A 16,051-nucleotide genomic window follows, 5' to 3' on the forward strand; every position below is an offset into this window, starting at 1 on the left:
GTGTGGGCACTGCATGTTAGGGGTCACATGTAGGTGTGGGTGCTGCGTGTTAGGGGCCATGTATGGGCATGGCACTGTGTTAGGGTCACAGGCGGGCGGGGGAGTACCATGGCCTGAGCACTGCATGCTGTGGGTGCCATGTAAGTGTGGGCACTGTGTCGGCCCCAGGCGGGTGGCGGGTGCTGTGTGGTTCTGTGTGTGTGTAGAATAAATCAGCGACCTGCGTCGCCCTGAGGCCTGTGTGAAGCAAGTGAACATTCCGGAGAAACCCGGAACTCCTCCCACGGCTGCTTCCTCTGGGGGCAGCAGGCCCGGCAGCAGACACAGGCCCTGCTTCCTGCAGGGGCCGCCCGGTGTGGGGGAGGGGCCTGGCCTGGGCCGTCTCTGCGAGGGAGGGCGGGGGGCGTCGGGGCAGAGTCCAGCGGGGACTGTTCTCATCCTCGCTGAGTCAGCGCTCGGCAGTGTCCACTCTGCTCCTGGCTTCCCCGCCTCCAGCCGGGGCCAGTCCCTGTCCACTCCCACCTGCCGCAGCCACACACCTGCGCGCCCTGGGCAGGGGCCCCTGCTCCGCACTGCCGACCCCGGGCACCAGCCAGGCCTGGGGGCGGCTGCTGGGCGAGGCCACTCGGGACGCAGGCTCCTGGGGGTAGCCAGCCGGGTGGCCCAGGGGCTTCACCAAGGTCCGTGTGAGCAGCTCTGGGCGGGTGGCTTGCTCACGGCCCGGGTGGGTGGCTTGCCCTGGGTGCTCACCCCACGGCTGCCAGGGCTCTGAGTGGTGACTGGGGTCAGCTGCGGGCACTCTGGCCTCGCCTCCTGCCCCTTCTTCGCAGGCCCTGGGGTAAGGGCCCAGGGATTAAGGCTCATTCTCACCCTGGTGTGAAAGCCACTAATCAGATAATGGCCCGCACTGACCCAGGGGCAGAGGCTGGGGGCTGCCTCTCTGCCTCCTCCCCTGCACGTGCCCTGCCCCAGCTGATGGTGTGTGCTGGCAGGCCAGCCTTCTCCCCCACCACCCTTAGAATATTCTCCCGCTGTCCTGTCCTCCCTGCGCAGCACGGCCTGGGGTGTGGCTCCTGCCAGGTGCCAGGTGCCAGGCCGCCTGACCCGCGTCTGCTCCTACATGCGTGTGGCTGAGGGCTGGCTGAGGGCTGCGGGAGCTCTTCTCTTCGTGTGCATCCCCGCGACCTGTCCAGCTCCAGGCTGCGTGTTTACTCCACGCCTGTTTCACCCACTCGGGACCACCCGCCTGTGATTTCCTACCCTCCTCCTGGTCGTCCATGTGACAGGCACAGAATGTCACATCAGACACGGCAGTCCAACATCACGGCGAGCTGTGGGGCCTCAAGGAGCAGCGACTCAGGAAAAACAGCCGTCTGAGAACGCACAATCAAATTAATGTTGGCTCCGTCTGTATGAGCACCTTGGGGGGATCTTGTTCATAAAACATCCTCACGTTTGTGTGACTTACATGTTAAGTGGTAGATGTGGATGCAATGCATTGTCTGTTGAGTCACTTAACACACACACATAGTGCATGATAGAACGTATGAGACTCACACATTCCAGATCCAATCTTGAAGATGTAGTTGGCATGATAAACATGCATGTCCTCGAGGGCAAACCTCAGCAGTCCTCCCTGAGTGTTTATTCAGAACCTGGAGGAGTCTGAATGCAGCCTCAGGAGGCCCTGCTGTGGGTCGGGTGCAAATACACACTCAGCCAATTCTGCCGAGGGATTCTCCACCCACGAACTTTCCCATCAACTGTCGCTAAACGGGGCTGGTGGGCCAGGGTTTGGGTCTGGCTCTGACACTCCCCTGGATCAGGTGGTGTTTAATTTGGGGAGAAAGAGAGGCGTTGAGGCGGTTTCACTGCTGCTCCGAAAGAAGCCACTTTCCTGGGCTGTTTCCTCTGGGTGACTTTTGATCAGAGAAGGTGGTTGCACTTGTGATGGCTGACTGCACTGTGGAGTGCAAGCCAGAGATGCTGTGTATTCACACACACACACACACGTATGCTTACACACCTGCAAGCACAGACACGCACACATGGTACAGGCACACACACACAGAGCCGCCTTACGTTCTGGGAGGACGGGTCCATGCCACCGCCTCCTTTTCCTGTGCCACAGCAGGTCAGACGGCTGATGGGTGGCATCTCTGAGGAGCTCCTGAGGTCTCTTCTGGGACGCCCTGGTGAGGCTTGCAGGGCCTCAAGCACCTCAGGGCCGTGAATCGTCTCCCTTTACCACCCCCAGGATGTTCTGCCTTGTGGTTCTCTGAGGAGGGGCCGTCGGGACGCACTCCTGGTGCTCAGAGGCAGTGGACGGGGGCCCACTAGCTGGTCACAGGGACGGCTGACGGGACCCACGCACTGACTACTCCTCCTGTGAGTTTGGGAACTGCGTGGGAATGTGATGGTGAAGTTCAGCGTCTCGGGCCTGAGATACCGTCCCAAGGCTGTCCGGCTCCCCCAGGCCACACTCAGGTTTCGTGCCACTCCGAATCGCGACTCACTTTTGAGCCCCGGATAGATCATTGGCCCCACAGACTTCCGGAACCTCCCATCTTAATTGCTCTAAGGAAAACAGCATTTTCCTTTCTGGGCCTCTTGCTGGCTGGCTGCCTCCACGGCCCACTCCACTTCCTGGGGCTCAGAATGGCGTCCGGGAACCTCCCTGCACGGTGCCCCCAGTGCTGAACACTGCAGGGCACTCAGCAGCCCCCTGCAGCCCCGGGCCCTGACCTGAGCTGGACAGAAAGCTCCCGCCCTGAGTGAGCACTGCCGCCGGCTCCGCCTCTGCCCACGTTGTCATGGAGAAGCACAGGCCACGGCCGGAGGGCAGGGCAGAGCAAACAGGCCGCTGTGGGCCCAGCTCCGCCCTTCCTCATTCCCGTGAGTCATCAGCCGAGGCCCGAACCCCGCACCCTCTCCACAGGCTCCAACACGCAGGCCCGGGACACCTGCCCCCGGGCAGCCGCCCAGGAAAGTTGGGAGTGCAGGACCAGCCTCCTCTCCTGCCCTTCCCGCCCGGGCTCCCGCGGACACACACACACACACACACACACACACACACACACACACACACACACACACACACACACACACACACACACACACACAGTGCCCAGGCCTCCCTCCCGTGGGCCGGACGCCTGGCTCTTAGGTCTTAGGATGTAGGACCTACACCCCTCATGGCACTTGCCCAGACTCCTCAGGCCCTCTAGATAGGGTTGCCGGACTGACTGGTTTATTACTCTTTGGCCCCTCTCTGTTCCCAGGGGTTTGGGGGCCGTCCTGCGCCCTTGCAGCTGTGCCACGGGCCGCAGGCCCTCCTAGTGGCCAAGTCCTCTGAGAAGGGCTCCCTGGGGCAGCCTCCAGGCCCGCCCGTGAGTGTGTGTGTGTGTGTGTGTGTGTGTGTGTGTGTGTGTGTGTGTGTATGTGTGTGTGTCGGGCACAGGCAGCTGCGGGACAGCGCTGGGCAGGGGCAGGGCAGCTGGGGCCGGGCGTGAGAGGCTGCTGCCCTGACCTTCGAACTCCCCCACCCTAGGCGCCCCCAGCCCCAGCCCGGAGTGTGTAGCTCTGGAGAGGGGCGCGCAGAGCCCTGCTTGGACCCGGGGCCCCGTTCCCAGGGCCACTCGGAGCCGGGACCGGGCGCTCGGGCGACGGTCCCGCGTGCGCGGGGTGTCGCCGGCAGCGCCCGAGCGCGCGCGGGGCGCGGGGCCGCGGGGCGGCGCGCGCGGGGCGCGGGGCGCGGGGGCGCGGCGGGGCGCGCGGGGCGGCGCGCGCGGGGACCCGCGCGGGAGCGGCCGGCGCCGAGTCCGCCCCGGGCTTCCTGGAGGGGCCGGGCGCGGGGAGGGGCCGCGGAAACCCGAGCCGCGATAAGAGGCTGCGGCGCGGCCGGGCCGGGCTTGGCACTGCAGCTGCCCGCGTGCAGGCGCGACCATGCGCCCGTGACCCGCGCCGCGGCCGGCCCCGCCGGACCCCCACGCCCGGGCCCCGCCGAGGACATGGGCGAGGTGAGTGGCCGGCCGGCCGCGGCCTCCTGCGGCCGGGCGCGCGGGGCGGGAGGCGCGCGGGCGCGGGGCCTGCGTGCGTCACGCGCAAACTAGGAAAGAAAGTGGACGCGGCGCGGGCCGCAGTGCGGGACGGCGCGGGGACGGCCCCGGCTCCGGCCTGCCCCGGCCCCGGCCCCGGCCCCGGGCCCGGCCCCCGCCCCGCCGGCCCTGCCACCCGGGCCGCGGACGGCGCGCCTGGCCGGACGCCGCGTCTGTTTACGCCGAAGGGCAGCGCGTCCTCGCGGCCACTCCCGCCGGCCGGCCGTGGCGCCCCCGGGAGGCGGAGGCCGGGCCCGCGGCGCCCCGAGGTGCCTTTGTGCTGGGGACGCTCAGGGCGGCCGCGGGGACCCTGGCCCACGTGCGCGCGCCCGGACCCCCACGGTTCCCGGGCCGGGCGGGACGCAGCAGCAGCGTGACCGTGACGGAGAGTGACCGGCCCCTGGGCCCCCGCCCGGGCAGTAGCGCGGCCCGCAGTGCGCCGCGGCCTGGTGGACACACGCGGCCGGGAAGGCCCGGTCGGCCTGGGAGGCAGCAGCAGGAAGCGGCCTGGCTCCCCCCCCCCTCCGGGAGGGGCGGGGGGGCGCCGAGGGCGGGCAGTGGGCCCGGGGCTGCTGGCCGCGTCTCGGCCGTGCCATGTGGGACGCTGCGTCCCGGCGCGGGCGCCACGTGGCGTCCTCACGGCCAGAGCAGGAGGGTCCGCCCCGAGTGAGGGGCTGTGGGTCTCTCCAGGGGACACCGTGGAACCCGGCTGGGCCAAGTGCGAAGCCTTGACCCCTGTCCAGCCTCTCCCGCCTCGCCTGCGCTTCTGGAGTCACTAGTAGAAAGTTTAAAATAAGCCCCGCTGCCTTCTGAGAATGGAGGAGGGGTCAGCCTGCCCCACGCGGGCCGTGGCCAGGGGAGTAGACCTTGGTTTCTGCAGTCCCGGGCCTCTCGCTGCGAAGTGCCTGTCTTTCTTAGCCGTTGTAACCCAAATTTGCAAAAACACGCCACCTAACATCTATTTTTATTTCCTCAAAACTGCTCTTTAGTTTGGAGATTTAATGGCAAGGTAGTAATAACAGAGAAAGGGTTATAATTAGGGATGAGTCTTAACACCTCTCAAAGGCCAGAATAGAGATGATTGCTACTCGGGGAGTTTGTGGAGCCGCCCTGGTTATCACTGTCCTGAAGTTACCAGGCACTGACATTTACTTTAAAATAGAGTTTTCAGTAAACAGCAATTATCTCCAAATGCTTAATGCGTGTTTTCCTTCACACGGACTTTCCTTCCTTAGAAAACAAAAACACGGAGTGATCCACTCGCACTCGGGCCTGGCTGGTGGGCAGTTGGGGCTGGTGTTGCCGTGGGCCCTGGCCTGAGCAGGCACCGTGCTTTCCCGTGGGGCAGGCGGTGCTGGCCCCTGCTTCCTCTTGCTTTTCTGGAGAGGCCCAGGGCGTGGCTGCCTGCGCCGGCGTGTGAGCAGGGTGGCGGGATCCCCACTAACTGACCTGGTGGTTTTGATGAGTCACGCCTGGTCTGTAACGGCTGGTCGGCGGGTTAGCAGGGCCCAGAGCCACACAGCGGAGTGCCTTCCACGTGGGGGCGGCAGGCTGCGTCTCCGGGCTGGAGGCTTGCTGACGGGAGTGGGTGTTGGACCCCGAGGCCAGCACCCCAGGCACGTGGCCTGGAGCTGCACGCCGACCAGTTCTCTAAGAAAGCGAGTGGCCCCCAGAGGCGTTTTGGCAGGAGCCACTGCCGTGGGCCCGACAGCAATTATCTGGAGGGCTGGTACCTGCACGGGACCACCGCACTCTCCCGGCACAGAGTAGCCTCGACGACTGCCTTTGGCCACACAGCTCTGGACGCTGCCCAGGAGGGAGTGTCAGGCTTTAAAACGAGGGCTGGAGCGGTCGAACAGTGGGGAGGGCCTTTGCCTCACATGTGGCCGGACCGGGTTTAATCCCTGGAACCACTTATGGTCCCTAGTGCCACTAAAAGTGATCCCGAGTGCAGAGCCAGGAGTAACCCCCTTGCACCACCAGGAGTGATCCCTGAGTGCAGAGCCAAGAGTAAGCCTCAAGCACCAAAACAGACCAAGAAAAATGTAGGTCTTGTTGGGTCTGCGCTGCTGTTTCAGACACTCGTTAAATTCTTCAGCTGATCCATCCCTGTGCCAAGCTCATTCCAGCTCAGGATGTAACGGCTAAATTCTTTACCCCAAATTGGAAATTCTGAGTCAGCAGTGTTTCTCCCATGAGGACGTGGCGTAGTCTGCGGGGTCCTGTCCTGGCACCAGGGCCACAGTAGTGCGTGGTGAGGACATGGCGTGGTCTTCGGGGTGCTGTCCCAGTCGGCCCCGGGGCAGCGAGATGGTGCTCGAGTGTCAGGATGCTGAGGGGCTCTCCTCGACCTGCTGCTTTGGGGCAGCACCCATATTTCCCAGGACTCTCTTCCTGGAAACAGAACATCTTACTGGTCCTGGTGCAAACGGGCCGCAGCACGGGCTGCAGGTGTACAGTGAGTGTGGGGCAGGACGCGTTCACCCGAGCCCTCACAGACCTCCTGAGGGTCTTCTGTGCTTTGACAAGTTAGCGTGTAGCTCAGCAGAGGTAGAAGACCCCAGAGCAGGGCTCAGGCCGGCCGTGGTGATCATGCAGATAGATTCCCGTGAAAGCAGCACGATTTTAACAGAAAGTCTCATAAATACTTGTCACCAATTTATGAGGTGGTCTCTATCCACAGAGCACTGTTGGTGTGTCCACACAGCATGGTGAGGCACACTGAGAGAAGAAGGCCCTGAAGTGCTCTCTCTCACTTTCTGTCTGTGTGATACACTCGCACGCACCTTTTTTTTGTTTTTAGTCATTTCCCCCCAGTTTTATATCAGCTTTGTGCTGGCGAAATCTCTTATGTTGTATCAGGTAACGCGGAGAAAAGACTTGTTTTAAGGAACTAAGATCTGGGAGTGTTAGTTGGAGGAATTCTCTGTGCTCACTCATTGGGCTTATGGTAACTGGACAACTTTGCTTCAGACTTTTTGCAGTCTCACTGCTGGGTCCTTCCAGGCTCGGCCCTGCTGTCAGCTTGGTGGGGTTCCATTAGGCGTTTGGAGTAAGGTCCCGCTGGGAGTGAGCGTGTGAGCCAGGAGGCCAAGTTGCTGGCTTGGCGGGGACTGTGTGTCACCTCAGAGGGGCTGGACCTGCCCACGGTCCTCGGAAACGTCCAGAGCCACCTCAGAGATGATCCACACACACAGTCCCATTCACACACCATCACACACACATTCACACACACACTCACATTCACAGGTTTACTCACATGTTCACACATATTCACACACACTCACATTCCTTGATATTCACTGACACGCATACACTTACATACTCATACATTCACTCACACACATTCACACACACTCATACACTCACACACATATTCACACACTCACATTCCTTGATATTCACTGACACGCATACACTTACATACTCATACATTCACTCACACACATTCACACACACTCATACACTCACACACATATTCACACACTCACATTCCTTAACATTCACTGACACACATACACTTAAATACTCATACATTCACACACACTCATACACTCACACACATATTCACTCAGCTGTTCACTCACAACACACACACATTTACACTCTACACTCATCCACACACACACACGCGCGCACACACCCCATGCAGATGTAACACCTGGTGCTGGTGGGGGGCTGTTTCCTGGAGAGGTCACGTGAGAAATGACGCTCAGGGGAACAGCTTTGAGGGCCTGCAGACTCAGGGTTACTCGGGGCCAGCCCGAGGGGGACGTGCACAGCGTGGGGGCTGCGGGTGGTCTGTGGACACCAGCCGCCACGGGCACAGGCCGTGCCCCCTCATGGCTGTCTGGTGCGTGCCTCACTGAGCGTGGCTTTGGAGGGCAGCAGTGCAGACCTTGACTGAGGCCCGTTTCCTTTGTTCCGGACTAACCCGAACTGAGCACACTGGCGCCTAGTCCTGCGTGTGCTGCTGCTAGCTGTGCGTGTTTGCATGTGCACATCCATGTGTGCTTGTGAGTATGAGTGAGAGCATGTGAGTGTATGTGAGCAGGAATGTGTATGTAGCATGTGTGTAGCTTAGTAGGACCCAGAAACTGAAGCGCTAGGACTGAGGCCTTCTGAGGTCTGGTGCAGGAGGTCGGAAGTGGGCAGTGAAACAGGGTCTGTGGAGAAGACACTGCATGAAGTCACAGTGTGTGGAGACATGGACTGCATGAGTCACGTACTGTGCAAAACCAGGCACTGCATGAAGACTAATTGCGTGGAGACACACACTGCATGGAGACACATGCAGGGACACACACGCACTGCGGGAGATGGGGGCCTTCACACGGGCAGAGTTGGCCACTGACCCTCCCGGCAGCAGGACCAGGAGCAGGGGCAGGGCGGCCACAGACATCAGACTCCGGCGCTGTTCGCTCAGCAGGGAGGGGTGCTCCCGACTAGGTGCACCTCAGTCAGAGACGCAGACTTTGTGTCCAGCTGAGACACCCACCACTCACCTTTCATCACTGCTTCAGGGCCGCAGGCAGAATAGCTTCTTGGTATGATTTGGACCGAGGTATTCAGGAGAAACTCAGGACAGAACTTGGCTCTCCTTCAGTTAGGGTCTGAAGGGAAAGCCACGCGCCTCCATGACGCCATGAAGACGCGCTAACGCTGCACGGGGTGGAACGGCTTGTACTGGGCAGAGCTGTGCTTGTGTGGGCAGAGGCTGTGCCTGTGTGGGCAGTGGCTGTCCTGTGTGGACAGTGGCTGTCCTGTGTGGACAGAGGCTGTCCTGTGTGGAGAGAGGTTGTGCCTGTGTGGACAGAAGCTGTGCCTTGTGTGGACAGAGGCTGTGCCTGTGTGGACAGAGGCTGTTTGTGTGGACAGAGGCTGTCCTGTGTGGGCAGAGGCTGTGCCTATGTGGACAGAGGCTGTCCTGTGTGGGAAGTGGCTGTCCTGTGTGGACAGAGGCTGTCCTGTGTGGGCAGAGGCTGTGCCTGTACTGGACAGAGGCTGTCCTATGTGGGCAGAGGCTGTGCCTGTGTGGACAGAGGCTGTCCTGTGTGGACAGAGGCTGTGCCTGTGTGGACATAGGTTGTACCTGTACTGGACAGAGGCTGTCCTGTGTGGACAGAGGCTGTGCCTATATGAAGAGAGGCTGTGCCTGTGTGGGCAGAGGCTGTCCTGTGTGGACAGAGGTTGTGCCTGTGTGGACAGTGGCTGTGCCTGTGTGGACAGTGACTGTGCCTGTGTGGACAGAGGCTGTGCCTGTGTGGACAGAGGCTGTCCCTGTGTGGGCAGAGGCTGTGCCTGTGTGGACAGAGGCTGTCCTGTGTGGGCAGAGGCTGTGCCTGTGTGGACAGAGGCTGTGCCTGTGTGGACATAGTTTGTACCTGTACTGGACAGAGGCTGTGCCTGTGTGGACAGAGTCTGTGCCTGTGTGGACAGTGGCTGTGCCTGTGTGGACAGTGGCTGTGCCTGTGTGGACAGAGGTTGTGCCTGTGTGGACAGAGGCTGTCCCTATGTAGGCAGAGGCTGTGCCTGTGTGGACAGAGGCTGTGCCTGTGTGGACAGAGGCTGTTTCTGTGTGTACAGAGGGTGTCCTGTGTGGACAGTGGCTGTGCCTGTGTGGACAGAGGCTGTGCCTGTGTGGACAGAGGCTGTCCTGTGTGGGCAGAGGCTGTGCCTGTGTGGACAGAGGCTGTCCCTGTGTGGGCAGAGGCTGTGCCTGTGCGGACAGAGGCTGTGCCTGTGTGGACAGAGGCTGTCCTGTGTGGGCAGAGGCTGTGCCTGTGTGGGCAGAGGCTGTGCCTGTGTGGACAGAGGCTGTCCCTGTGTGGACATAGGTTGTACCTGTACTGGACAGAGGCTGTCCTGTGTGGACAGAGGTTGTGCCTGTGTGGACAGAGGCTGTGCCTATATGGAGAGAGGCTATGCCTGTGTGGGCAGAGGCTGTCCCTGTGTGGACAGAGGTTGTGCCTGTGTGGACAGAGGCTGTGCCTGTGTGGACAGAGGCTGTCCTGTGTGGGCAGAGGCTGTGCCTGTGTGGACAGAGGCTGTCCTGTGTGGGCAGAGGCTGTGCCTGTGTGGACATAGGTTGTACTTGTACTGGACAGAGGCTGTCCTGTGTGGACAGAGGTTGTGCCTGTGTGGACAGTGGCTGTGCCTGTGTGGACAGAGGCTGTGCCTGTGTGGACAGAGGCTGTCCTGTGTGGGCAGAGGCTGTCCTGTGTGGACAGACGTTGTGCCTGTGTGGACAGTGGCTGTGCCTGTGTGGACAGAGGCTGTGCCTGTGTGGACAGAGGCTGTGCCTGTGTGGACAGTGGCTGTGCCTGTGTGGGCAGAGGTTGTGCCTGTGTGGACAGAGGCTGTTTCTGTGTGTACAGAGGGTGTCCTGTGTGGACAGTGGCTGTGCCTGTGTGTGCCTGTGTGGACAGAGGCTGTTCCTGTACTGGACAGAGGGTGTGCCTGTGTGGACAGAAGCTGTTCCTGTACTGGACAGAGGCTGTCCTGTGTGGACAGAGGCTGTGCCCGTGTGGACAGAGGCTGCTGTGCCTGTGTGGACAGTGGCTGTGCCTGTGTGTGCCTGTGTGGACAGAGGCTGTTCCTGTACTGGACAGAGGGTGTGCCTGTGTGGACAGAGGCTGTTCCTGTACTGGACAGAGGCTGTCCTGTGTGGACAGACGTTGTGCCTGTGTGGACAGTGGCTGTGCCTGTGTGGACAGAGGCTGTGCCTGTGTGGACAGAGGCTGTGCCTGTGTGGACAGTGGCTGTGCCTGTGTGGGCAGAGGTTGTGCCTGTGTGGACAGAGGCTGTCCCTATGTAGGCAGAGGCTGTGCCTGTGTGGACAGAGGCTGTGCCTGTGTGGACAGAGGCTGTTTCTGTGTGTACAGAGGGTGTCCTGTGTGGACAGTGGCTGTGCCTGTGTGTGCCTGTGTGGACAGAGGCTGTTCCTGTACTGGACAGAGGGTGTGCCTGTGTGGACAGAGGCTGTTCCTGTACTGGACAGAGGCTGTCCTGTGTGGACAGAGGCTGTGCCCGTGTGGACAGAGGCTGCTGTGCCTGTGTGGACAGAGGCTGTCCTGTGTGGACAGAGGCTGTGCCTGCATTGGGCAGGCCTGGGGAGCAGGGATGTATCAGATGCCCTAATCTCCCTGGGTGCTTTGCCAGGTATTAGTTCTACCACACCTAATACCCTCTGTCCCAGCACTCGTCAAGATCAGCAAAATCTACTTTTAGACACAAAATCTCTCCACCTGTGTGGTGTCTGGTGTCCCGGCTGATGACACAGCACTGGGTCCTGGGGCCGGCTTCAGGAGTGCTCTCAGAACCGGCTGGGCCCACAGTTCTCCTGCTTGGTGCTCTCAGAACCAGCTGGGCCCACAATTCTCCTGCTTGGTGCTCTCAGAACTGGCTGGGCCGCAGCCTCGCCTGCTCCCCGAGCTCATGGCTGTGTCCGAGGGCAAGAGTGGTTTCTGTGTTCTCTAAGCATCAGCAGGAAATGCTTGTTGAGGTAGCTAGGCAGGCTAGGAGCTGACGGTTCTGCACACGTGCCTCAGTTTCCCCAACTCTCCAGAGGAGAAGCTGAGTGTGTGTTTGTGTGTGTGCTGCAAACAGGACCCTGCAGTGTGCCCGCAGAGTCGGGGCTTTCTGGCAGTCTGCCTCTGCAGCTTGGCCCCAACTCACTCTGTCGCCTCGGCCAGGTGCCTGCCCGAGCGGGAGGTCTCAGCTCACGGCGGGCTTGTGCTGGACTCGGCCCGAGAGGCCCTGTTCCTGCTGCTCTTCTGCTCAGCGTTTATCTGTTGGTCCTCAGGAATGTGCAGTTTGCTAATGACCAGACGTTAGTGGGCTTGAAAATGCCCCTTCTGGGACCAGGAATTCTCACTCCTGCATAGTTTTCCAGAGACGTGCTCCTTGGAATGTGCTCCCTTTTTGGGCAGGAAAATGAAGCATCTATTTTCTAGTTTAGTAGATCCGTGATCAATATAATATTAAATACGCAGCCCTGTCCAACTCGCCCCTGACCTTCTCACCCCTGCCTGACCCGCCCCTGACCCTCTCCTTGCAGCCCTGTCCATCCCTGACCCTGTCCCTCCCCCTGAGCCCCTGCCCAACCTGTCCCTACTCTCTCCACACACCCCTGCCCAGCCGTCCCTGTCCCTCTCCCCACACCCTGCCTGACCTGTCCCTGTCCCCACAGCCCTCCCCAACCCAACTTCTCCCTGCACCCCTGCCCAGCCTGACCCTGTCCCTCTCCCCACCCTGCCTGACCCAACCCTCTCCCTGCACCCCTGCCTGATCTGTCCCTGACCCTTTCCCCACTCCCCTGCCCATTCCTGACTTCGTTCCTCTCCCCGCACCCCAGCCTGACCCGTCCCCATCCTCTCCCCGCATCTCTGCCCGTCCCTGACCTCATTCCTCTCCCTGCACCTCTGCCCAACCCACCCCCTCTGCAGCCCGGCCCTCACTCTCTTCCACGTCTGCCATGACCTTGGAGTCCCTGCATTCTCCCTGGCCACGCTGTTCACGGTGCTCCCCGTCCTCCCTCTGTTGGGGTCCTCCAGCCGTGGTGACCTTCAGAGCCGGGCCCGGGGTGTCCTCCAGCACCGCTGCCTTGCTTGGCGCTTCCCGTCCAGTCTGCTCCGCTCACTGCTGACCGTCCTAGGACCTGCTGTGTGGGAGCCCCTGAGCCCCTCCGGAACCAGCTCCCTCCTGTCCAGGAGCTGGGGGGAGGACTCCTTTGCTCCCAGGAGGCACGTCTTGGGCGTGACAGAGGTCCCAGGCTGGATTTTGGTGCATTGGAGCCGGAGGGTGGCTCTTTGCTGCTTGACTTTGGGCTTTACTACGGGAAGCAAGATGAGCAGTGGCTTCTCGGCTGCCGAAGGCGCTGACCTGACGAACAGCAACGCGCTCGGGCAGAGGAAGGCGACCGGCCCATGGGGCTTGTCCTGCAGCCTCCGTCCCTCTCCTACAGGCCACACTGGCTGCAGGGCTCTCCCGAGGGACCCTGGACGCCTCCAGAGCAGGAGGGCACTCAGAGAGGGTCCTCGTCAGAGCGGACGGGGCTGGCGGCGGGCTGTGCTGCCCTGCCCTGCCTGTCCCCAGCAGGGCCCTGCATCCTTCCCACCCTCCCCGCCTCCCCCCACCCTGCCCCTGCTCTGGCTCGTGGCGGCGTCTCTGCAGGCTTTGTATTAGCAGCGTGAGTTGTGAATGAAGTCGAGCCCTGGCACCAGGAGGCCCAAACCCGGCCCTCCTTAGGGCGTGGGGACCCCACCTTTGTGTCTCTGGACGCCTCCGTCTGCGAGGCAGGGCTGGAAGGCTGGATGGTGTGTCACAGGGCCATGGCAGGACATGTGTGTGCCACCAGAGCTCCTCTCTCTGCCCGTCTCCCTGGGAGGAGCGTGCCATGGGGAGAAGGTTCTGGGCAGACAGCAGGGGAGCTGCTGTGTAGGTGGGACCCAGGGCGGACAGGATGGGGTGGACGGGCCCGGGGTGGACAGGCCCCGGGTGGATGGGCCCCGGTAGATGGGGCCTACGGTGGACGAGCCCAGGGTGGTTTCTCAGTCAGTCACTCTTCCGGGTGGCAGCATTCAGAGTTTTCGCAAAACCAAAATGGGGCTTTGCTGGTGCAGTGGGCAGGGCTGACCCAGGCTCGGCGCCCGGCACCCCACAGGGCCCCCGAGTCTGCTGGGAGTGGTCCCTGAGTACCACAGACTGTGGCCACTCGGAGGACGGCCATTTCCACCAGACGGTGTGCCAGAGAAGGGAGGGGGCGGGGCAGGGCCGTGTGTCAGAGCAGGGTCCCCAGAACTGGGTGCCTGTGCCGTCCGCACCGAGACTCCCGGAATGCAAACGTAGGTTCAGATTTAGGACTCTTGTTCTTTGGCAAATGATTATAAAGGACCGGGACTGTAATTGTTTTAGGGAGGGGAGTCCACTTTTCCCTACAACAGGAGTGAAAAACAGATTTTACAAATGCCCCCATTGATTACCTGCCATATATTGACTAACGGTAGAAAATATTTAGCACAACACAAATACAAGGGCTGAAGTTGTATTTGTAGAGAAAAGAGTCACACCTATACACTAGAAATGTGCAGTCTAGACTCACAGATACTATCTTTCAGGGGCTTGGTAGCCGTAACTTACACACAGCGCGTTATACATTGTTGCAGAAGTATGTATTATTAAACACTTTCTCAGAGAAGTTTGTTCTAGTCAGTCAGTATCTCCATGCTCTCCTGTTAGGAATCTGCACTATTAGAGCTCCCGTTTAAAGGCAGTCCGTACGTACAATTCCAGCTTCGTGGGGCCACTAGCTCAGGGACCCGCATGAGGACACCGTCCTGTGAGAAACCAGAGTGTGTGATCCTGAGGGCACCTCGGCAGGTGACCCAGAAACGCAGGACCAGGCCTCCAGGCCCTTCTTTCCGTCCTTACCCTGCACCTGAGATTCCAGAGAGCCAAGACCCAGATGGTCCACATCAAGATGGCCTAAGTCCTCATGAGCACTCTTGAGTGCACCTGCCTAACTCCACAGATGAGCCCACCATGTGGAGCCAAGTTCAGTACAAACAGCTCAGTTGTTCTTCCATGAAGCAGACAGTCATTCGATAGTCACTGCAGTGATGTCAGCTCTGGGCATTAGACAGTCACTGCAGTGATGTCCGCTCTGGACATTAGACAGTCACTGCAGTGATGTCGGCTCTGGGGCATTAGACAGTCACTGCAGTGATGTCGGCTCTGGGCATTAGACAGTCACTGCAGTGATGTCCGCTCTGGACATTAGACAGTCACTGCAGTGATGTTGGCTCTGGGGCATTAGACAGTCACTGCAGTGATGTCGGCTCTGGGCATTAGACAGTCACTGCAGTGATATCGGCTCTGGGGCATTAGACAGTCACTGCAGATCTGATGTCGGCTCTGGGCATTCGACAGTCACTGCAGTGATGTCTGCACATGGGGCTCTGTGTCCCAGACTTGGTTCTCTAACTGAGTTAATGGAATCATGCCCAGCGGGTACTCAGGATCTGGAGGTGTGTGAATAATGAATTTGAAACTGTATCTTTTCCCTTTTAGTCAGGAAGAGACACCTGGATCCTGACCCTCTCATTGGAAATCCACTTTTTATTCCTACTGAGCATATGTGAATTTTTTTTTTTTTTTTGGTGTGTGTGTTTGTTCGTTTGCTTTTTTTTGAGTCACACCCGGCAATGCACAGGGGTTGTTCCTGGCTCATGCACTCAGGAATTACTCCTGGCAGTGCTCTGGGGACCACATGGGATGCTGGGATTCGAACTCATGTCGGCTGCATGCAAGGCAAATGCCCTACCCACTGTGCTATTGCTCCAGCCCCACATATGTGAATTTGTGATTCCTATTTTCAAGAGAGAAAATTGCTGTGAAGAAATTTTAGGGTTTTATTTATATTTTTATTTGGTCACAGGAATAAGTTTTGTTGATGCGGGACTTCTGTCAAGAGAGTTTGAAAGAGATGCTCAGAGTCAGTGCTGTAAATCAGTGGAAGTTCGGGGGCAGCTGAGTGGTACTTTTGTGGCTGAACATCATTCTTGTCTGTGGCACAACACTTTGGGGACATACAGGAACTTTTGCAGATTGAACAGGAGGAGGGAATGTGTGTGTGTGTGTTTCACGAGTTTGTGGTAGGTGGCCGGGGTGCATTTCAGCACTGCAGACCTCTGCTGTGATTCTCCACAGATTTCACATCCTTTTCTCATCGTGGTGGATGAGGATTTTGCCTTATATTGGCTAATCTTGAATGGAAAGAAATAAGATAGCAAATTTTCTGGCATCGAGGTGATTGTTGTCACTATTATGATTGTTCGTTTATTTTGGTTGTTTGGCCATGCGCATTAGTGCTTGGGTCTGACTCCTGGCTCTGTGCTCGGGGATCACTCCTGGTGGTGGTGCTGAGGGAACCCTTTGTGGCTCAGAGATTGAAC

At 59.7% G+C, this 16,051-nt stretch overlaps 1 protein-coding gene across 12 annotated transcripts in view; it reads left to right on the forward strand.

Annotated features, from left to right (window-relative positions):
• Positions 1–3,775: 3,775 nt before the first annotated feature.
• The window catches only part of MBNL1 (muscleblind like splicing regulator 1), a 79,239-nt gene continuing 66,963 nt past the window's right edge, over positions 3,776–16,051 (forward strand). For 6 of the 12 annotated variants that reach the window (XM_055125595.1, XM_055125599.1, XM_055125605.1 and 3 more), the window contains exon 1: positions 3,776–4,019. The gene's annotated coding sequence lies outside the window, so the exon portion shown is untranslated. The remainder of the gene's footprint in view (positions 4,020–16,051) is intronic. The other 6 variants (XM_055125601.1, XM_055125603.1, XM_055125602.1 and 3 more) reach the window with 2 other exon arrangements.

This window comes from Sorex araneus, chromosome 2 (genome assembly GCF_027595985.1).
Source record: "Sorex araneus isolate mSorAra2 chromosome 2, mSorAra2.pri, whole genome shotgun sequence".
In the NCBI taxonomy this organism is placed as follows: domain Eukaryota; kingdom Metazoa; phylum Chordata; class Mammalia; order Eulipotyphla; family Soricidae; genus Sorex; species Sorex araneus.